General features: G+C 45.6%; 1 long non-coding RNA gene across 3 annotated transcripts; it reads left to right on the forward strand.

Annotated features, from left to right (window-relative positions):
- Window positions 1–2254: 2254 nt before the first annotated feature.
- On the forward strand, window positions 2255–19659 carry LOC146759332 (uncharacterized). Of its 3 annotated transcripts, none has more exons than XR_014932416.1 (3): window positions 2255–3550; window positions 18609–18718; window positions 19025–19659. It is a non-coding gene; the product is annotated as an uncharacterized LOC146759332 (long non-coding RNA). The 3 variants fall into 3 exon arrangements; XR_014932418.1 differs by lacking the exon at window positions 2255–3550 and adding an exon at window positions 17788–17998; XR_014932417.1 differs by lacking the exons at window positions 18609–18718; window positions 19025–19659 and adding an exon at window positions 7772–8037.
- Window positions 19660–23524: the final 3865 nt, after the last annotated feature.

The following is a 23524-nucleotide window of genomic DNA, read 5'->3' on the forward strand; positions in this document are numbered from 1 at the left end:
CATTTTGGTGTTAAAAACAGCCATAGACTCATAGAATAGCCTGGGTTGAAAAGGACCACATTGTGCAGGGTCTCCAACCAGCAGACCAGGCTGCCCAGAGCCACATCCAGCCTGGCCTGGAATGCCTCCAGGGATGGAGCATCCACAACCTCAATGGGCAACCTGTTCCAGTGTGTCACCACCCTCTGTGTGAAAAACATCAACCTAATATCCAACCTAAACGTCCCCATATAACTTTAAAACCATTCCCCCTTGTCCTATCACTATCCACCCTTGTAAACAGCCATTCCCCTGCCTGTTTATATGCTCCTTTCAAATACTAGAAGGCCACAGCGAGGTTTCCCTGGAACCTTCTCTTCTCCAAGCACAACAAGCCCAGTTCCCTCAACCTGTCCTCACAGGAAAGGTACTCCAGCCCTCTGATCATCTTACTGGCCCCCCTTAGCGTTATTTGCAATTCTCTTTTGCCTTCCTGCAAGCACACCTGCTTCAGGGCACATTTCATCCCACTGTTAGGCCTTGTAAGAAGCACTATGGCAAGTCCATATGCAGAAAACACTGGCATTCCATTCACTAACTGAGAAACTATTCTGCCCTTGCTCCTGACTCTTGTCCCTGCCTCCTCCTGCACTGGGCAGTGTTTGTGGGCAATGAAAGAAATACCCACATTCTGGAAAATACAGACAAAAAAGAAACAGGCAGAAAAGCGGCACTAATACTTTGTCACTGGTGGGAATCTCCACAGAAAGTGCTGTGCTAAAGGTGTGAGGTTAAGGGATCATCACTGTCATGATAAAAGTCACAGCATGGAAGATTTAGCGATGGCGTGCTGACTAGAAGGAAAAAACAACACTTACCTTGGAGCTTGTTCATTTTCTCTCCTATCATCGGATATCTTCTCATCATCTACGTAGCTCTGAAGTTGGCCAAAGCCTGTTGCCATGAGCTTTGCTAAACGCAACAGTGCTGTGGCTCAGAGGTATTACACCGGCACATAGCATAGGAGAACTCCATAACCCAAGTGTCAAGGGAAGAAGAAAGGGGAACTGTTACAATTAATTACGTTCACTAAATTGATAATTGTAGGCTTCTTGTCACACACTACTGCCTACAGCAAAACAGCACAGATGTTGACAACTGTGATTTCTGCATACAAGCAACCACTCGAGGCTGAGCACACTCTCCTGTCCCTTTGCCATGTCTAGAAAGACCCAGAAGAGCTCAGTGTTCTCTCGCTGTTAGTTTACATCCTCCAAGCACTTCCAAAGGCACGCTGCTCTGTAGAAAAAGCTGAGCTTATCAGAAAGTTTGTGCAGGAAGAAGGCAGCAGTGTCAGTGCATGTCATCCTGGGGGATCTGAAAGCATTTGTGAAGAGAACAGGGAAAGAAGAGGGAAGAGAGCAAAACCAACAGGCACTAGCACTGCTGCCCACAGGGGGCGGGGCTTGAGGCAGGGCCTGTTCCAGAGGGGGGCCTGGCACAGTTAGGGCCAGCTCAGGGCCCAGAGCAGAGGGGGAGCAGGCAGAGGCAGGGCCTTGGGGCCCAGGATGGAGGAGGACCAGGCACAGCTGGGGCCAGCTCAGGGCCCAGAGCAGAGGGGGACCAGGCACAGCTGAGGCCACTGCAGGGCCCAGGTGAGAGGGGAACCCAGCACAGTCGGGGCTGCTTTGGGGCCTGGGCCGGAAGGGGGCCGGGCACAGCCAGGGCCTATCCCCCTTTTTTGCACATATGAAATGCTCCCAGCTGTGCTGCACAGCAGAACATCTTTCAATGGAGATGAAAGCCTGTGAAATGAAAGAATCCTTTCTTATTTCTTTCACATTTGTGTTTGTTGACTGCAGTTCCAACCAGGTGGACTCGCAGTGTCTTGCAAGTGCCACCTGGAAGCAGGTACAGACTGGAGACACAGCACCCTCAATGTCCAGGTGAGTAACAGCAGCCAAGGAGGTCTTTGGGCTCTGCAGGGTCCAAGTGTGGAGCATTACACACAGGAGCAGCTGAGTATAAAGACAGTGGCAGAGCTGCAGAGCTTGCCATAGTAGGGAGGCACAGTGGCTCAGCTCATTTCCCACAGTAACACAGGAAATAAGAGCCATGAGGGAAATGCAGATGCCTTCTGCCCCCATCAGAGGGGAGGAATGAGCTGCACTTCCACAGAGACATTCCTCTCACAGCCACTCACACCTCAGGTGTGGAGGGACGAGCTGGGGCTGCTGGTGGCAGCTGTGGAACACTGCCATCTGTGGTGCTCCATCCTACCTTGGAGGTGGGCATGTAGAGCTGAGGACCTTTGTCACTGCACAAATGACTGCAAGCAGAGATGTAGCAGAGGGAACATAAAGCATTTGATAACTTATACAAAGCAATGAGTAATAGAAATGACAATATTTCCAACCAAATATCCCCCATCCTAACAGTCATATCTGATCTCTACAATCCCACCCAAACAATTTCCCAGCCCCCTCCAATTCCTCCTCACTATCCCACCCCTGAATTTCCCTCCCCCAATTCCCACACAGTAATTGCCCACACTAATTACCAGCATGCAGGGCATGGGGAACACCTGTTCCTTGTGTGCAGACACCTGGAAAAAAAAGAAGTGGCAGGGAACTGGGGGTCTGTAGCAGGTTGTGGAGGCTCTGCATAGAACGTAACCCCAGACCACAACCCCATCAGCTGCTGGAGCAGCATCATCCCTGTCATTGGGGGATGTTGCCAGTGGTGGACAGGGACACAGGGAGAAGCCACACCTTGGTGTAGCTCTGATCTGCTCATGTCCAGTCCAATCCTCTATAGCACTTTCCATCTTCTGTCCTTTGTTCTTAACCGTATCCTTCCTTCTCTTCTGCTCTTTTCCTTTCTTTTAGGTGTCTTACCTGTATCTGCTTTTCCCCTCTTCTGTTCTTTTACTGCTCTGGTCAGCATCCAGTGTCTGCACCACAACTCTAGGTTTTGGGATGGAGAAAGGTACACAGGGCATAGATTTGTACAAGAAAAGCTCTCTTGCTGTGCCCAACAGATGACAAAAAGGAACCCTCAGGACCACAGAGGCAGCTTGTTTCTCCAAAGGCCACAGCGTAAGCTCGTGTAACTGGGAAGGACTCTGTTATACATCTCCTAAAAGTGCCTTTGAATTAATAATTTTCTGGTCTTGTTTCCAATTGTTGCTCAGAGGAAATGAGGTTTTTATCCTTGTATCTTTGCAGGAAGACAGAGAGGAGGGAACCTGTCTGGTGAAATGCTCAGGTGCTGTTTCCTTCCTTGCACCAACAGCCTGTTTGTGTCCATGCGATGCCAGTTGTCCTCCTGACAGTTTCTACCGGTCCTTCTCCGAGTCCTTCTGCTAAGCACTGCTATTTCTGTATCCTCAGGGCCCTGTTAGGACTAAAAAGGGGAGCAGATAACAGACGGAAGAATCTGGCCTTCTGCTGGGTGAAAGCCGCCTGCATGTCCTGTTCCTGCTTTCTCTTTTCCCCAGGTGGCATTGTGCTTCCCAAGGAGCTGACTCGCGGAATCAAACTCTATAATCCAGAGATGGGTTATAAAGCAGGTATGTTTATTCCAGCGTTGCGCAGCGCCGGGTGCAAGGGGGATAGCTCCTCCAAACTTGCACACCGTAAAGAGAAAAGTGTGTTACAGATATAGGTTAAGCTAATACATAAACAATAGTCTCCTCCTCAGTTTGATTACATATTCATTACATTCCCTATGGCCCCGTTCCCCGCGACCCCATTCCCTCATTCCCCCTGACCCCATTCCCCGTGACCCTTGCCGATGTTTTGGGGTGAAATTCTTCTTCTGTTTTCTTCTTGGTGTTATCTGCTGTTATTGTTCTCCCATGTCGGCATCATCTTGCCCGGGGGGGGATCTAATCCTTCTTGTCAGAGGTCTCCGGACAGTTTCTTCTTATCTTTATTGCCCTCTTCTCTGGCTTTATTTTGACTAAGTGTCTGCAATTCCCCCTTTCCCTGCACTTTTAAATGTACAGTTACCCTTTGTCTTGGTTTCTGTGAAGTTCCCCTTTCCCTTTCTATAGCAAAGTGTTACCTTACCACCATTTTGAGGCTTTGCTCACTCTTCAATTCCCCCCTTTTCTTTAATCTAGCAGGCTTTTACCTGCTAGATTCTTAATGGGTCTCAAAATAGATTCCGCTCTCTACCTTTTGTCTCAGCTCATGTCTCTTCCAAACCTCGTATTCCCTTCCAGTACCTTGGTACAGACACAAAAGACATCTTATAACAACACAAGTAAAACACACTAAGAGTAGCAAGGTGATGCAGGCTAAGAAAAGCTGTTTTAGTCATCCTAAATTTGGCAACTAGTAAGTTTATCCCATGATCCAGAGAAAACTATTCCCCAATCGGTGTTATCCCTGCCTACTCCATGTTGCAATGCATCTTTGGATAAACAGGATATCTCCTTTTGGATTGTCCATCAAGCATCTGCAGCAGCATCCTCAATTGTTTCTAAGGTTACAGAAATTTTCATACAATGGTACCCCCCTTTTCTTGGGAGTTCTGTGAACTCAATTTGCTGTTGTTGCCCTGGAAGGCCCTCTCCCATGAGGCCCACTTGTGCCCTATTCCTGGTACTGGGACTGTACTTTGTAGTGTTGGTTTGCTCAATATATTCTCTTATCTTCCCTTATAACCAATTTCCATAAAATACTAAAGGGCATAATAATGTGTCCATTTGGGCATGCACACATCTGTCAGCTTGCTCTCTTCCTTTCTAAATTATTAATTGGACTCCTGTTCTCTTTAGAATATTTTACAGGTTTTGACTTGGCTTCAGAGATTTTAAGTTTACCGTCTGGAATTGAAGCCCTCTTCAACTGCCTGTTCTGCCACCTGATCTATCATCTTATTTTCTGTTTCCTGTACAGTGTTACATTTCTGATGTCTTTTACAACATATAATAACCATTGGTAGATTTAAATCAGGCTGTTTTCCTTGTGTGTGAGCAATCCTTGCTCTTTTCAGATGGTACTATGAGCGTGTGGCACATATTTAGCATCTGTCCATATGATTAAAGCTCTTGTCAAGGCAGTTATTTCAGTCTTCTGAGGGGAAGTCCCCACAGCTGGTGGTTGTGCTTCGGTTACCTGGTCAGTAGCAGTTACTGCATGTCCTGCCTTACAGTCTCCTTGTCTCATAAAACTGCAGCTTCTGGTAAACCAGGTGTCTTCTGCATCTTCTAAGGGTTCGTCCTTCAGGTTCGACTGACTGGCTGGAATGTGCAGCTTCAGTTGATTTAAAGCAGTCATGTAATACTGGTTCTCCGGGTGTTCCGCTAAGGAAAGATACTGGGTTGACAATATTAGTCACAATTATTTCTACATCACCCTGCTCTACCAGGATGGCCTGGTATTTCAGGAATCTTTGGGGTGAGAGCCAATGAACTAATGTCCCCCCTTTTGCCTCCAATACAGTAAACACTGTATGAGATATTAAAACTGGTATCCTTTGGCCCAGTGTAGATTTATGGGCTTCTTGAATATTGAGCACTAGTGCAGCCACTGCCCTCAGGCACCCTGGCCATCCCTTACTCACTTCAAGCTGTTTGAGGTTTACCATCAGTCCGTAGCTGTGTATCCATGGTCAGCACCCTCCTGTCATTCCTGGGAACGTATGGAGTTCCTTGGCAGTTTGCAGCTCATTGGCTTAGCAGATGGCTTCTTTCTTGGTAGTCCTTAAGGTTCAAAGTCCAGCTGTAATTTCTGAGTTATTTGTGCTTTCTGTAAACCAAGAAACTCAGCAAACTCTCAGTCTATTCTACACAGTCCTTTTGTCGCTGTGGCATCCACATGCTCCGGTAAAGTTCCACCCTAGGATGGAGGATCCCAGGTCTCAGGCTCACAAGTTGACCGGTTCTCAAAAATCATTAAGCTGTTCTCACAACCCTGGGTAACACTGTCCAGGTTAACTGAGTCTCTTCTCCCTTTATTAGGGCTTTCCTATTCAAAGGCAAATAACCTTAGGCTTCCTTTAGCCAAACCAGGCAGAAGAGACATCCCTCAAATCCAGAAGGTAAACTCCACCTAGTCATTCCTTAACTTGGTTGATAAAGTGCATGGATTTTCCATTACTGAGTGTATCCATTCAACAATTCCATTACTTGTCCTCATGTCTTCTACCAAACTATCAAAAATTTAGCAAATTGGCAAAACTGGAGTTTTGTACTTGGATTCCCATTCAATTAGTAATTCAAACTCAAAAAATTATCTATTATTTCTTTTATCCTTCTACAGTCACATATCCTCAAAGGGCATCACTTTACCCTGAGTGGGTGAGCTCTTGCTTTTAACTTAATTTTTGGCCCTGATGCCCACACCCCTAAGTGTGTCTTATTTGAGATTGCTGTGGCTCCTGGGGGTATAACATTGTTTTTCCCAGTTTGTGTTAATAGTCAGACTTACAATTCTTAATCAGCCAATATTGTTTGACCCTTAGCTCCAGTTTTATTAAATTTCTTGCCAGGGTAACCTGACAGGTACAAGAATTCCTGTATTCCTACTTGTTTTCTTAGCTTATATTTAATTAATTCCAAAAGTAAGCCTTTTCTTGTTGGGCAGTAGCACCTACTAATGTTACAAAACCATCTATGGGTAGTAAGAAGCTCCCATATCCATCAGAAAATGAACTACTTTATCCTGCTTCTTTAGCTGCAGTTTCATCGGTGTATCTGCTAGGGTAAACTTCCCAAGTTCTCATTGTTCAGCTCTGCAATCAGAGACAATTCCTTCTCACTCAGCTTGGTCAGATTTCTCTACCAGTGTCCCACTGCAGTTTGTACACTGCTTTCATTCCAGCGGAGCAGAGCCCTCCCTGGGCTCTTCAAGCCTCCATCCCCTTTCCTCGTGGGGGATCCCTGGGTCCTATGGCCCTACTCTAGCACCACAACAGTAACAGCTGTTATTATTCTCAATTTCCTGAACATCTCTGATTCTCAATCAGGTGTTTGTTTTGTTTTCTGTTGTTGTTGTTGTTGTTTGTTTGTTTTCTTCTTATTGTACTCCTCTCTTCAGACCTGACATCCCTGTTTTTATCTTTGCCTTCCTCAACCTGCGTCCTTCCCAAACTTTTTCGCTTTCCAAACTCTAATCATTACATTTCACCTCCTCTCCAGAGCCATCCAGTGCTGCCCAGATTTCAGATTTCCCACATCTCTGCACATGAAGGCTATTCTCACTTCCAGTGCCCTGTCCTCTCCACCTTCCCCTTTGCTGTTTACTGCAGCAGTCTCTGACCCTGGCTCCCTCTCCCACTCTGAGAGTTCTGATTGCAGGGGAACGGTGCGGGGGGGTTGTTCTCATGCCAGCACAGATAAACTCACTTTCTCTTTAACCCTTTTTCCTCTGTACACTATTCCACTATTTGTACCCTCATTTACACTTCCACGTACCCTCAACGATACTTCCGTATGACATTAACAACTACACTTTCTTATACCAGCAAAACAGTTTGTCCCATTCCCTTCAAAACCCACAAATCAAACAACACAGTTCTTCAGTTTCCATAAACACTCTTACTACCTTATAACTTTCCCTTAGCAATCCATATCGTTCAGTTATACACCTCTCGCCACAGAGCCATCACTGACTGACCCACCTCCCTTACACCTCTTCGCAGGCAGAACACAGTATCACATAAATGGCTTGATACTCATACCACACAGACATCCCTCTATATGTTCATTGTCCCTGTCCTCTAGCTTATACATCAACCACCACTGATTACAATATTTAATCAGAATTTTTTTTCAGCTCAGGGTTCCTCCTGGTTCCCCAGCGATATCTCGCCAATGTGCCAGTATACACGTCAGGGGTGAGCGCGCAGGGACCTCTTTGCTCTGTGATTTTCCCATCGTAACTTAATATAAACCACCGTATTCTTTTATAAGTAAAACCACTTCTGACACAACAGCATTGTTATGACTTATGACCACATACTTTACAACAACCAGTAATTAATAATACAAAATAAACATGTATTAAAACAAAGACAAACAAGTATTGGAGACAACTTTCGCTTCGTCCGTCCCCGGCCGTTTCCCTCGCGGGAGGACGGAACCGCGGGTCAGGACTCCACACTCGCCCCGCAGCTGTGCTGCGTCTCACTCACACCACACTCACACGACAATTCAAACACAATTACAATATATCATTTGTTAAGCTTAACCAAAGATGTTAAGAACACCGGTGCTAGTTGTTGACTTAGGTCACCTATATAGACAGCGCTGTATGATACCAATTATCCCAGGATTACCCAAATCACCCTGTACCAGAGAGCAGACAAGCTCTGCCCAATTAGCAATCACCTGAATGTGAGCAATAGCTCTTTTACCATGCGTACGACTTACTGGCCCCTTTGTAAGCATTCCCTAGGGAGTCCTAACCCAGCCGGCAACCTAACCTAACCCGTGAGCTCACATCCCTGGGGGGGAGCACGCCGACTCCACTGTGCCCTGCGTAGGACGTCTCCTCACGACTTACGGGTCCCCCATTTCACATACCTGGTCCGCCGATAGATGGTTCTTGTCTGCTCCTGCAGTGATCAGATGAGGGAGGGGAGTCCTTCCGAGAAATCTCGGGGCGCGCCAAAGGCGTCCCCCTTCTCAGCTGGTCCTGCAGCCGAACAGAGAGGGTCCCATCTGGGGTGCCAAATTGAGTCGCGGAATCAAACTCTATAATCCAGAGATGGTGTCACGGTTTGAACTAAAAATCCACCTGCGTCCGTGACAGGGGGCCGTAGGCCCCAGAGGGGCCCTAGGCCGAAAGGAAAAGTTAATTAGGAAAAGAAAAACAGCGGCAACGATCTAAGGAGGCACACTTATTTACTAAATACTATATCGAAATACAGGATAACACAATATAATACAATATAATTGAAATTGAGCTAACGAATCAAGCAAAATAGGAGAGAGAATGAGTCCCGTAACCGAGAGGCCTACTGTGAATCTAGGCGAACGGCTGAAGGCTCCCACACACTCCCCTGAACGCCAGAACTCGAAAGACGTCAGTCTGTTCTGCGACAGAGTTAATATAGAGTCCAGGTCCCGTGACCTATCGTGTTGTTCCCTGGGAGATGTAGTCTTCTTCTGTAAGTTGCAGATTCAGTAAAATTATTCATGCTTAATATGATGTTATGATGTGGAATACTGATAGCAAAAATTACAAAATTATTAAACCATGACATTCCACCCCTTATTCTACATCATTACATTATGTTTATACATACATACACACTCATATGTATAATTGTGAATAATCAGCAACCTTATTTTTCTCAACAATTTATATTTATTCCATACAAATCCCTAAGTTGAGAACAAAACTCTATAACCTAACCTACTATTTGTTAATTTTGAGAAAATGGCAAACCTGCCAGAAAAAGGAAAACATGTCAGCGGTAGAGGGGAAAGGCAGCGCTAGTAGGGCGTCCCCCACATCAAGGTGCACTCATCCTTTCCCAGCCACCACAGCAGATTTCCTTTTGACTTATACTTCTTTCCATGTGTGCTCTACACATGCATGGCCAGTGCAGGATATAGAGTCCAGATGGAAAACTTGCTTACAGAATGCCTAATTAAGGTATATAGAGAAAAGTGTTTCCTTAACATTAATCCACTCTATCTTAAGTCCTATACCTAATTGAACTATTCTGTACCTAATTGAAATATTTTCTGAGACTCTACCTATATATCTACAGGAAAATCATTGGCTGCACTCCCCCAACATCAAATTCCCTTGTGGTACACATTGAACATTCCCATTTTTGTCCATCACCCACCATGTGCACCCAGGTCCCTGGGCAAAGACAGTACCCCGGAGAGGTTTGCCCTTTCCAGACGCTGGAAGGACCCAAACTGTTTTTCCCAACACACTCTTTATGTGTACTACAGGAACCTTATCTCCCTCCACGGTACGTAGGGAGCTGGATTGGTTAGGACCATTACGATTACTAGATCCTCGAGTGTTGACCAACCAGGTGGCTTCTGCTAAATGGTTCTCCCAATTTTTATACGTTCCGCCACCCATTGCTTTCAACATAGTTTTCAATAACCCATTGAATCGTTCAATCTTACCAGAAGCTGGTGCATGATAGGGAATATGGTATATCCACTCAATGCCATGATTTTTGGCCCAAGTGGTTACAAGGGAATTTTTAAAATGGGTCCCATTATCTGATTCAATTCTTTCCGGAGTGCCATGCCGCCACAGGATTTGCTTTTCCAACCCTAATATGGTGTTTCGGGCGGTAGCATGGGGTACTGCGTATGTTTCGAGCCACCCAGTGGTTGCCTCCACCATGGTGAGTACATAACGCTTACCATTGCGAGATCGTGGCAAGGTGATATAATCAACCTGCCATGCCTCTCCATATTTATACTTTTGCCATCGCCCTTCCCCCCACATAGGTTTCATCCTCTTGGCTTGTTTAATTATGGCGCATGTTTCACAATCATGAATAACTTGAGCAATAGCGTCCATAGTTAAGTCCACCCCTCGGTCTCTGGCCCACTTATATGTTGCATCCCTTCCTTGATGACCTGAAGTCTCATGGGCCCACCGAGCTAGGAATAATTCACCCTTGTTCTGCCAGTCCAAGTCTATTTGAGCCACCTCAATTTTGGCAGCTCGATCAACCTGATGGTTATTTTTATGTTCTTCAGTAGCCTTACTTTTAGGCACATGAGCATCTACATGGCGCACCTTTACAACAATGTTCCTTATTCGGGCAGCAATGTCTTTCCACAGTTCAGCAGCCCAAACAGGTTTACCCTTTCGTTGCCAATTATCATCCTCCCACTGTTGCAACCACCCCCATAAGGCATTTGCCACCATCCATGAATCAGTATAAAGATGAAGCATTGGCCACCTCTCCCGTTCAGCCACATCTAAAGCCAGCTGAACAGCCTTTACCTCTGCGAATTGACTTGATTCTCCTTTACCTTCGGTGGCCTCTGCAACTTGTCGTGTGGGGCTCCATACAGCAGCTTTCCATCTGCGATGCTTCCCTACAATACGACATGATCCGTCTGTGAATAGGGCAAATTTCTTTTCGTTTTCTGGTAGCTCATTGTATGGTGGTGCCTCTTTAGCACGTGATACCTCTTCTGTAGGTGGTGTTTCAATTTTTTTACTCTCAGGCCAGTCCATGATCACTTCTAGAATTCCAGGACGGCTGAGTTTTCCCATTCGAACTCGTTGAGTAATTAATGAAATCCACTTACTCCAAGTGGCATCAGTAGCATGATGGGTGGAGGGAACCTGTCCTTTAAACATCCAGTTTATTACTGGCAAGCGAGGTGCTAGAAGAAGCTGAACCTCTGTCCCAACTACTTCAGAAGCAGCCCGAACCCCCTCATACACGGCTAAGATCTCCTTCTCAGTTGGAGTGTAGCGCTCCTCAGACCCTTTATATGCTCGACTCCAAAATCCTAGGGGTCGGCCTCGGGTCTCTCCTGAGGCTCTTTGCCACAAACTCCAGGTGGGACCTTTCTCTCCAGCAGCAGTGTAGAGGATGTTCTTCACATCCTGTCCCGTCCGTACTGGCCCCAAGGCCACGGCACGGGCTATTTCTTGTTTTATCTGCTCAAAAGCCTGCTGCTGCTCAGGACCCCATGAGAAATTATTCTTCTTCCGTGTTACCTGATAGAGAGGGCTCACTATGTGGCTGTAGTTTGGGACATGCATTCTCCAAAAGCCCACTACTCCCAGAAAAGATTGGGTCTCTGTTTTATTTGTGGGCGGAGACATAGCAGTGATTTTGTCAATCACATCTGCTGGGATGTGACGACGTCCATCTTGCCATTTTATGCCTAAGAACTGGATTTCCTGGGCAGGCCCCTTCACCTTGCTGCGCTTAATGGCAAAACCAGCTTTCAAAAGAATTTGGATTATCTGTTTCCCTTTCTTGGAAACCTCTGCTGCTGTATGGCCCCACACCACAATGTCATCAATATACTGCAAGTGCTCAGGAGCATTACCCTGTTCCAAAACAGCTTGGATCAATCCATGGCAAATTGTTGGGCTGTGCTTCCACCCCTGGGGTAAACGGTTCCAGGTATACTGAATACCTCTCCAGGTAAAAGCAAACTGTGGCCTACATTTTGCAGCCAATGGGATGGAAAAGAAGGCATTAGCAATATCAATGGTGGCATACCACCTAGCTTCTTTTGACTCCAGTTCATACTGGAGTTCTAGCATGTCTGGTACAGCAGCACTTAATGGAGGTGTAACTTCATTCAGGCCACGGTAATCTACCGTCAGCCTCCATTCCCCACTGGTTTTACGCACTGGCCATATGGGGCTGTTAAAAGGCGAGTGCGTTTTGCTAATCACTCCCTGATTTTCTAATTGGCGAATTAGCTTGTGAATGGGGAGCAATGAGTCCCTATTGGTGCGGTACTGCCGTCTGTGAACCACTTTGGTGGCAATTGGTACCTCTTGGTCTTTTACCTGGAGCAACCCCACAACAGAAGGATCATCTGACAGACCAGGTAAAGTTGACAGCTGCTTAACACCATTTGTGTTTACAGCAGCTATCCCAAAGGCCCATCGATACCCCTTGGGATCCTTGAAATATCCCATCCTAAGGTAATCGATTCCCAGTATACATGGAGCCTCTGGACCAGTCACAATAGGGTGTCTCTGCCAGTTTTTACCAGTGAGGCTTATTTCGGCCTCCAACATAGTCAATTCTTGGGAACCCCCAGTCACTCCATGGATATATATTGGTTGTGTCCCTTGGTGACTTGAGGGCATTAGGGTGCATTGTGCACCAGTGTCCACCAAGGCTTTATATTTCTGTGGTCGAGATGTGCCAGGCCACTTAATCCACACAGTCCAGTATACTCTATTGTCCCTTTCCCCCCCCTGGCTGGGGGCAGGGCCCCTCTATTGTTTACCTCGGCGGCTTGCAGCAACTGGAACTTTCCCCCGTTTGGAAGAGTTCACCTTGGTGGTTGTTTTGGATTGTAATTCTTTCACTCGTGCCTGAAGTGCAGAAGTGGATGAGTTATACCACTTCTTTATATCCTCCCCATGATTACTCAAGAAATACAACAAAGCAAAACGTATGGTCTTATCATTGTCGTTTGCTTGAATACGAGGTGTCTTATCGTTGTCATTTGCTTGAATACGAGGACGTCTCTTTTTTATGGTTGAGATTTTCGATGATACAGGTCGAGAGGAACTCATGTTGTTTAGCTCTCTCAATAGGCGATCGTGGAAATCCTGGTTTCCATCATCTGGTACCACCGTGGATTCATCTACATCAGGCACATTAGCCAATTTGTCAATAATATCACTTTGTGTTTCCTCCACTTTGTCTAACCTTTCCACTATTTTTTTTCCCATTTGGACAATGGCTGAAGTATAAAGCTTAACTTCTGTAGCGCTTATAAATAATTCAAGCTCCTGAAGTCTGCTAATTAGCTCATTTACAGGGGGCTTTCTTTCCCCTTTGCCATATACCAATGCAAGTGCACTGGCATGCTTTTCTGGAGCTGCCTTTGTAAAGTCACGCCACATTTGTCGTGGAACGTGGACTGCTTCAGGATCATGTAATTGGTTTGGATTGTTACGATTGAACTGGGGGCTGTAGAGCATTTCCACCAGAGCCCTTTCTCTCAAAAATTGGATACCTTTCTCCATATCAGTCCATTTCTTTTTCTCAGGCTCCAAGTCCCGTTTAAAGGGGAATCTATCTCTTACCGCTATCAACATCCGCTTCCAGAGGGTGTAGGACCGATTTTGGCATGTGCCTATACCTCTGTCCACACGTGAGTCCCTGGAAATGCTACCCAGTTGGCGAGCTTCACTGCCATCGAGCCACGCACTGTTGGCACCATTGTCCCAGCAGCGAAGTAACCAAGTGACCATATTTTCTTTTGGCTGACGTGTGAAATCCTTTCTCAGATCTCGAATTTCACTCAGTTTAAAAGATCGATCAATAATGGTCGTAATACTTTGCTCACCTTTTGCTCTATCAAGAGTCCCAGGTGTTGATGTTGGCAGCTGTGTTGATGAGGCTGCCCCATCTATAAGTTTGGACTCGAGAAATTCTCGTAAAGAAAATTTAGCTTTTGGCTCCTCGTCTGACTCTGACCCTGACTCTGACGCTTGTGTTATTTCCTCCAGGCGACCTTCCTCCTTCTTCCTCTCTCCTAACTTTCTCTGCTCCGCCGACTTCCTCTGGTCTTCTGACTCCTCCTGCTCTCCTGAGTCCCCCTGACCTCCTGAGTCCCCCTGCTCTCCTGAGTCCCCCTGCTCTCCTGAGTCCTGCTCTCCTAACTCCCTCCGCTCTTCTAACTCCTTCTGCATTTTCTCTATCTGAGTTGAAACTCGTTTTGTTTTTCGCCCTCTTACAGGGGCAACCAACATTGTATCTGGTGCCCCCGGTGGTTGGTTAAGTTGGAGTACATACGGTTCAGACTTGAGGGTGTCGCATTCCGCCCTGAGGACGTTATAACTAGACTGGAGGGCGTCGTGCTCAGACTGGAGAGCGTCGTAGTCAGACAGGAGCTCGTCGTACACAGACCGGAGGGTGCTGCGACTGGCTTTGAGGGCGTTGTAGTCGGCCTTGAGGTCAGTGTACAACGAGTCAATAGAGTCATGTTTGACCTGGAGATCGACGCACTTACACAGGAGGGCGCTGTGCTCGGACTGGAGAGTGTCGTGCTCGGACCGGAGGGCATCGCGCTCAGTCTGGAGAGTGTCATGCTCGGACCGGAGGGCATCGCGCTCAGTCTGGAGAGTGTTGAGCTTGGTCTGGAGGGCATTGTGCTCGGTCTGAAGAGTGTTATGCTCGGACTGAAGAGTGTTGTGCTCGGTCCGAAGGGCATTGTGCTCAGTCTGAAGAGCGTTATGCTCGGACCGGAGGGCATTATGCTCGGACTGAAGAGTGTTGTGCTCGGTCTGGAGGGCATTGTGCTCAGTCTGAAGAGCGTTATGCTCGGACTGGAGGGCATTATGCACAGACTGAAGAGTGTTGTGCTCGGACTGGAGGGTGTCGCAGTTGGATTGGAAGGCATCATGCTCAGTCTGGAGAGTGTCATGCTCGGACCGGAGGGCATCGCGCTCAGTCTGGAGAGTGTCATGCTCGGACCGGAGGGCGCCGTGCTCGGACTGGAGAGCGTCGTGCTCGGACCGGAGGGCGCCGTGCTCGGACTGGAGAGCGTCGTGCTCGGACCGGAGGGCGCTGTACTCGGACTGGAGAGTGTTGAGTTGGGATTGCAGGGAGCTTTTCTCATCCCAAAGTTTTTCTGCGTCAGCTCTAAGACTCTCTTTCTCGTACCAGATTGAGTCTCGTTGGTACAGGAGATCTTTTCTCTCAGCTTCAAAAACTTTTTCTCTCTCTACCTTCTCATCCCAAAGTTTTGCTGCGTCAGCTCTAAGACTCTCTCTCTCGTACCAGATTGAGTCTCGTTGGTACAGGAGATCTTTTCTCTCAGCTTCAAAAGCTTTTTCTCTCTCTACCTTCTCAGTCCAAAGTTTTTCTGCCTCAGCTCTAAGACTCTCCTTCTCGGCCCTGAGACTCTCTCTCTCAGCTTCTAAAACTTCCCTCTCAGGAATGGTATTGACTAAGGCCCGATAAGCATTAGCTAGGCCCAAAATCATTTGTGCCTCCTGAGATCCGCCTGAGCCACAACATTCCTGCCTCAAATATGCAATCAAACTCTCAGGATTCTTCAAGTGTTCAGGAGTGAAGCTCCATAACACTGAAGATGTCTGTCCTTTGAGAATCTCTTCAAAACCTCTCCACACTCCCTGCCACTCAGTATTCTCTGGTTCTAGGGAAGACTTCCTCCGGATGTTATAAATCCAGATACTGAGTGAGATTATTACAATAATCAACAGTAAGATCAGGGAGATTAAGAGTGTGACCCACTGATCATTCAAAAACTGCATAAAGGATTCATAGAAAGAAAGAGGAGCACGCTTAAAAATCACCATTTCTGTATAATTAGTTGCATTAGTTGCTCCCTCTGGAGCTGTATACAGATACGAAGTGAGCATTGCTAACCATGCTTTCAATCCATTATACAATTGTATAGCTCCATAAGGAAAAGTGGCTAGCTTAAACATGGCCCAATATGTTCGGAGCGTCTCAAAAAAAGAACCAATGGCACACAGTCCCTGGTAAAACAAATTTAGTAGAGAAAACATCTTTTTTCCTCCAATAGAGAGAAAAAAGTAAAAGAAAACAAAGCTCAGCAGTGTTTATAAAATATACCGGAGTATTGGCAGTCCGCCTGGACTTTCAAGGTCAAGCTCGCAGGTGCAGAATCCCAAACACGAGATAGCTCCTTAACAGGGAAAAAAACTCGTAGCTCTGTTAAAAGCTAAAAGAGCAACAGAAGAAAACACAGAAAAACAGCAACTCAATTTGCCCGCATTCTCCACCAAAATCTGTCACGGTTTGAACTAAAAATCCACCTGCGTCCGTGACAGGGGGCCGTAGGCCCCAGAGGGGCCCTAGGCCGAAAGGAAAAGTTAATTAGGAAAAGAAAAACAGCGGCAACGATCTAAGGAGGCACACTTATTTACTAAATACTATATCGAAATACAGGATAACACAATATAATACAATATAATTGAAATTGAGCTAACGAATCAAGCAAAATAGGAGAGAGAATGAGTCCCGTAACCGAGAGGCCTACTGTGAATCTAGGCGAACGGCTGAAGGCTCCCACACACTCCCCTGAACGCCAGAACTCGAAAGACGTCAGTCTGTTCTGCGACAGAGTTAATATAGAGTCCAGGTCCCGTGACCTATCGTGTTGTTCCCTGGGAGATGTAGTCTTCTTCTGTAAGTTGCAGATTCAGTAAAATTATTCATGCTTAATATGATGTTATGATGTGGAATACTGATAGCAAAAATTACAAAATTATTAAACCATGACAGATGGGTTATAAAGCAGGTATGTTTATTCCAGCGTTGCGCAGCGCCGGGTGCAAGGGGGATAGCTCCTCCAAACTTGCACACCGTAAAGAGAAAAGTGTGTTACAGATATAGGTTAAGCTAATACATAAACAATAGTCTCCTCCTCAGTTTGATTACATATTCATTACATTCCCTATGGCCCCGTTCCCCGCGACCCCATTCCCTCATTCCCCCTGACCCCATTCCCCGTGACCCTTGCCGATGTTTTGGGGTGAAAGTCTTCTTCTGTTTTCTTCTTGGTGTTATCTGCTGTTATTGTTCTCCCATGTCGGCATCATCTTGCCCGGGGGGGGATCTAATCCTTCTTGTCAGAGGTCTCCGGACAGTTTCTTCTTATCTTTATTGCCCTCTTCTCTGGCTTTATTTTGACTAAGTGTCTGCAATTCCCCCTTTCCCTGCACTTTTAAATGTACAGTTACCCTTTGTCTTGGTTTCTGTGAAGTTCCCCTTTCCCTTTCTATAGCAAAGTGTTACCTTACCACCATTTTGAGGCTTTGCTCACTCTTCAGAGCATATGGACCTTTTAGATGGGAGTGCGCAGCAAGGAACACATGGGGTCTCAGCTTCCTTCCTGCTCTACATCTGAGTGAGGGACACTGTGACCTGCTCAGGAGGCAAGATGTCATGTCAGGGAGGTGTGTTTTCCTTGTTGTTTTTTATCATCTGTGCTTTGCTTTGCTGTGTTATTTTTTTTCCTTTGCAGTTCTATGGTTTTCTTTCCTATTTGGTGTTTTCTATGTCGTGTTTTTTTTGTTTTTTGTTTTTTGTTTTTTGTTTTTTGGTTTTTTTATAAGTTTTTTTCTGTTTTTCCTTGTCTTAGTTTTTTTCTTTTGTTTGATTTATCATTTTTTCTTTGCTTTTATTATTATTATTTTTTTTAATTCTGTGTTATTTCCTAAAATCCTTCATGGTTTATTTGTTGTTGTGTTTTTCATCTATGTTTTGCTATTTTTCTTTATATACGCTGTATGAGAACTGTTGAATCACAGTCTGAGCCACTGATTATCACCTAGGGAAGGGACCTGGTCAGCCCTGGTTAGTGCAGGTGAGGGCAATGCAGCTGAGTGACTGGAAGGGATGGAGCCTGGCTGCACCTCTCTTACAGCTCATTTTTGAAGGCTGACTGCCCCTGGGTGGAATTTTTTTTGATGGTTTCTCCTCTGTGGAGTTTGTTCTGTGCACTTCCATCCTCAGTGGTGGGTGAGCCATTCTTTCCTTACCTTTGTAGTATATTCACACTGTGCTAGTCTTTCTGTTGTTACAGATAGTATGTGTTTTTTTTCTATTTGTTTTCTGTGGTTTTTTAAACTTTGATTCCCTGGTTTTTGGCTTGCTTTTTTTCTTTATATTTCTTTTTTTTTTTTCTTTTTCTTTTTTTTTTTTTTTTTTTTTTTGCTGTGTCCTATTCTGCTTTACGGTGACATTTGCAAGAGACTGTGAATTCTCCTGGTTCAAATTGCAGTTGGCTTAATCAAATGTGTAAGAAATATATAAGGGCTGCTGAGGCCAGGCTGGAGTTGCATTTCTTTATGAACTGGGGTGTTGCTGCGGATGCGTTTCTCTCCTGTTTTGTCTCTTTTGCGGCTGTTCAAGAATATTAGATTGTGCTATGTCAGTATTTGTTGCCATCCTGCTTTCTCTTCTCTGTCTTGCAGGTCAGCTCGTGCTAGAAGTCAGTGGTATCACTGTATGAATGGAGGTCAGTTTAGGAGCAGCTGCTGATGGAAGGAATCAAGACCAGGCTAATAAATGGAAGCATCTCCTGGTAAGGTGTCAGAGGTGGCAGTAATGATGTCTGTCATCATTAAAACCAGAGGGCAGGCTCATCCGAGTGCTTGCTGACTGATACTTCGGAGTATCTCGTTCTCCAGCTGAACGATAAGAAAGCTAAATATGCTGAGCCATTACAGCTTGTGCTGAAGTTGTGAATGTGCTCCCAGATGTTTCCTTTAGTGGTAAATCATGTTCTGGCACTGTGGTAGTCCTATCTCTGGCATGATCTGGAGCACCGTGTCTTGTTGCGAGCCTTGTGTGCCTGTTTCCATGAACCTTGCTTTCTTTCTCTCTTCAGAGTAAGGGCAGGGTGCTTCCTTGCTTTTGGTGGATTCATCCAGGAGGCTGTTAGAAGGCCAAATGCAATGTTCATTAAATGGAGGGACAGGATGGGAATGGACTGTCGTTGCCACCAGGCAAAAGTGAGTTTCTTATGTCATGAATGATATAATTTTGATTATTCTGAGCAGTTGCAGTGTGGTAGAGGATGTCACGAAACCATTTATTTCGGAGCGCAGGGAAGAGTCATGAGAACCGAAACCGTAGTTTCTGTTTTGGATGTCAAAATGGTGGAGTTTCTTTGGGAGGGCAATAGCTGGGCTTCCTGTTAGCAGGCCCCCTCTGAGAGATTGGGCTTTGCTTGCTGCTTTGCTGTGCCTACCTGCCTGCTCCCTGTGCTTGTTCCTTTTACATTTCAGTGCTTCTTTTCCCTTGCTTTGATGTTTTTCCCTTTCAGGGCTTCTTTTCTCTTTCAGTGCTGCCTTTGCCCTTTATGTACTCCTTTTCCCTATCAGTGTTACTTTATGCTGTTCCTTTCCCTTTCGGGGCTCCTTTTCCCTTTCAGGGCTGCATTTCATTGCTTATTTTCTTTCTCAGGGCTGCTTATCCCTTTCAGGGCTGCTTTCCTTTGCTTATTTTCTTTTTCAGGGCTCCTTTTCCCTTTTAGGGCTCCTTTTCTTTATCAGTTCTGCTTCTCCCTTTCAGGGCTGCATTTTCTTGTCCCTTTTCCATGTCACTGCCGCTTTTCCCTTTCACTGCCGCTTTTCCCTTTCATGCTGCTTTTCCCTATTAGTCTTGCTTTTCCCATTCATTGCTGCTTTTCCCTTTTATTCTTGCTTTTCCCGTTCACTGCTGCTTTTCCCTTTCACTGCTGCTTTTCTCTTTCACTGCTGATTTTCCCTTTCACTGCTGCTTTTCCCTTTCACTGCTGCTTTTCCCTTTCACTGCTGCTTTTCCCATTCCATGCTGCTTTTCCCTTTTAGTCTTGCATTTCACTTTTAGTCTTGCATTTCCCTTTCACTGCTGCTTTTCCCTTTTAGTCTTGCTTTTCCCTTTTAGTCTCGCATTTCCTTTTCACTGCTTATTTTCCCTTTTAGTCTTGCTTTTCCCTTTTAGTCTTGCTTTTCCCTTTTAGTCTTGCTTTTCCCTTTCACTGCTGCTTTTTTCTTTCAGTCTTGCTTTTCCCTTTCTGTTCTGCTTTTCCCTTTCACTGCTGCTTTTCCCGTTCACTGCTGCTTTTCCCTTTCACTGCTGATTTTCCCTTTCACTGCTGCTTTTCCCTTTCACTGCTGCTCTTCCATTTCACTGCTGCTTTTCCCTTTCACTGCTGCTCTTCCATTTCACTGCTGCTTTTCCCTTTCACTGCTGCTCTTCCCTTTCACTGCTGCTTTTCCCTTTCACTTCTCCTTTTCCCTTTCACTTCTCCTTTTCCCTTTCACTGCTGATTTTCCCTTTCACTGCTGCTTTTCTTATTAAGTACTGCTTTTCCCTTTCACTGCGGCTTTTCCCTTTCACTGCTGCTTTTCTTATTAAGTACTGCTTTTCCCTTTCACTGCGGCTCTTCCCTTTAACTGTGGCTCTTCCCTTTCACTGCTGATTTTCACTTTCACTGCTGCTTTTCCTTTTCACTGCTGCTCTTCCCTTTCACTGCTGCTTTTCCCTTTCACTGCTGCTTTTCCCTTTTCACTGCTGATTTTCCCATTCACTGCTGCTCTTCCCTTTCACTGCTGCTCTTCCCTTTCACTGCTCGTCTTCCCTTTCACTGCTGCTCTTCCCTTTCACTGCTGCTCTTCCCTTTCACTGCTGCTCTTCCCTTTCACTGCTGCTTTTCCCTTTCACTGCTGATTTTCCCTTTTAGTCTTGCTTTTCTTTTTCAGTCTTGCTTTTCACTTTTAGTCTTGCTTTTCTCTTTCAGTCTTGCTTTTCTTTTTCACTGCTGCTTTTCTCTTTCACTGCTGCTCTTCCCTTTCACTGCTGCTCTTCTTTTTCACTGCTGCTTTTTCCTTTCTCTGCTGCTTTTTCCTTTCTCTGCTGCTTTTCCCATTCACTGCTGCTTTTCCCTTTCACTGCTGCTTTTCCCTTTCACTGTTGCTTTTCCCTTTCACTGTTGCTTTTCCCTTTTAGTCCTGCTTTTCCCTTTCTCTGCTATTTTCCCTTTTAGTCTTGATTTTCCCTTTCACTCGTGCTTTTCCCTTTTAGTCTTGCTTTTCCCTTTCACTCGTGCTTTATCTTTTTAGTCCTGCTTTTCTCTTTCACTGCTGATTTTCCCATTCACTGCTGCTCTTCCCTTTCACTGCTGCTCTTCCCTTTCACTGCTCGTCTTCCCTTTCACTGCTGCTCTTCCCTTTCACTGCTGCTCTTCCCTTTCACTGCTGCTCTTCCCTTTCACTGCTGCTTTTCCCTTTCATTGCTGCTCTTCCCTTTCACTGCTGCTTTTTCCTTTTAGTGCTGCATTTCCCTTTCACTGCTGCTTTTTCCTTTCACAGCTGCTTTACCTTTTCGCTGCTGCTTTTCCCTTTTAGTCTTGCTTTTCCCTTTTAGTCTTGCTTTTCCCTTTCACTGCTGATTTTCCCATTCACTGCTGCTTTTCCCTTTCACTTCTGCTTTTCCCTTTTAATCTTGCTTTTCCCATTCTCTGCTGCTTTTCCCATTCACTGCTGATTTTCCTTTCACTGCTGATTTTCCCTTTTAGTCTTGCTTTTCCCTTTTAGTCTTGCTTTTCCCTTTCAGTCTTGCTTTTCCCTTTTACTGCTGCTTTTCCCTTTCTCTGCAGCTTTTCCCTTTCTCTGCTGCTTTTCCCTTTCACTGCTGCTTTTCCCTTTTAGTCCTGCTTTTCCCTTTCTCTGCTGCTTTTCCCTTTTATTCTTGCTTTTCCCTTTCACTCGTGCTTTTCCCGTTCACTCGTGCTTTTCCCTTTTAGTCTTTCTTTTCCCTTTTAGTCCCGCTTTTCCCTTTCACTGCTGCTTTTCCCATTCACTGCTGCTCTTCCCTTTCACTGCAGCTCTTCCCTTTCACTGCAGCTCTTCCCTTTCACTGCTGCTCTTCCCTTTCACTGCTGATTTTCCCATTCACTGCTGCTTTTCCCTTTCACTGCTGTATTTCCCTTTTAAGTCTTGCTTTTCCCGTTCACTCTGCTTTTCCCTTTCACTGCTGCTTTTCCCTTTCACTGTTGCTCTTCCCTTTCACTGCTGCTTTTCCCTTTCACTGCTGATTTTCCCCTTCACTGCTGATTTTCCCTTTCACTGCTGCTTTTCCCTTTAACTGCTGCTTTTCCCTTTTAGTCTTGCTTTTCCCTTTCACTGCTGCTTTTCCCTTTCATTCTACTTTTCCCTTTCACTACTGCTTTTCCCTTTCACTGCTGCTTTTCCCTTTCACTGCTGATTTTCCTTTTTATTCTTGCTTTTCCCTTTCACTGCTGCTTTTCCCTTCCCCTGCTGCTTTTCCCTTCCCCTGCTGCTTTTCCCTTTCACTGCTGCTCTTCCCTTTCACTGCTGCTCTTCCCTTTCACTGCTGCACTTCCCTTTCTCTGCTGCTTTTCCCTTTCTCTGCTCCTTTTCCCTTTCACTGCTGCTTTTCCCTTTTAGTCCTGCTTTTCCCTTTCTCTGCTGCTTTTCCCTTTTATTCTTGCTTTTCCCTTTCACTCGTGCTTTTCCCTTTTAGTCTTTCTTTTCCCTTTTAGTCCTGCTTTTCCCGTTCACTGCTGCTTTTCCCATTCACTGCAGCTCTTCCATTTCACTGCAGCTCTTCCATTTCACTGCTGCTCTTCCCTTTCACTGCTGATTTTCCCATTCACTGCTGCTTTTCCCTTTCACTGCTGTTTTTCCCTTTTAGTCTTGCTTTTCCCGTTCACTCTGCTTTTCCCTTTCACTGCTGCTTTTCCCTTTCACTGTTGCTTTTCCCTTTCACTGCTGCTTTTCCCTTTCACTGCTGCTTTTCCCTTTCATGCTGCTTTTCCCTTTCACTGCTGCTTTTCCCTTTCACTGCTGCTTTTCCTTTTTATTCTTGCTTTTTCCTTTCACTGCTGCTTTTCCCTTTCACTGCTGCTTTTCTCTTCCCCTGCTGCTCTTCCCTTTCACTGCTGCTCTTCCCTTTCACTGCTGCTTTTCCCTTTCACTGCTGATTTTCCCTTTTAGTCTCGCTTTTCTTTTTCAGTCTTGCTTTTCACTTTTAATCTTGCTTTTCCCTTTCAGTCTTGCTTTTCTTTTTCACTGCTGATTTTCCTTTCACTGCTGCTCTTCCCTTTCACTGCTGCACTTCCCTTTCTCTGCTGCTTTTTCCTTTCTCTGCTGCTTTTCCCATTCACTGCTGCTTTTCCCATTCACTGCTGATTTTCCCTTTCACAGTTGCTTTTCCCTTTTAGTCCTGCTTTTCCCTTTCTCTGCTATTTTCCCTTTTAGTCTTGCTTTTCCCTTTCACTCGTGCTTTTCCCTTTTAGTCTTGCTTTTCCCTTTCAGTCTTGCTTTTCCTTTTTAGTCCTGCTTTTCTCTTTCACTGCTGATTTTCCCATTCACTGCTGCTC

This window comes from Coturnix japonica, chromosome 10 (genome assembly GCF_054131305.1).
Source record: "Coturnix japonica strain WE chromosome 10, WE-NBRP24, whole genome shotgun sequence".
Classification (NCBI taxonomy): Eukaryota; Metazoa; Chordata; class Aves; order Galliformes; family Phasianidae; genus Coturnix; species Coturnix japonica.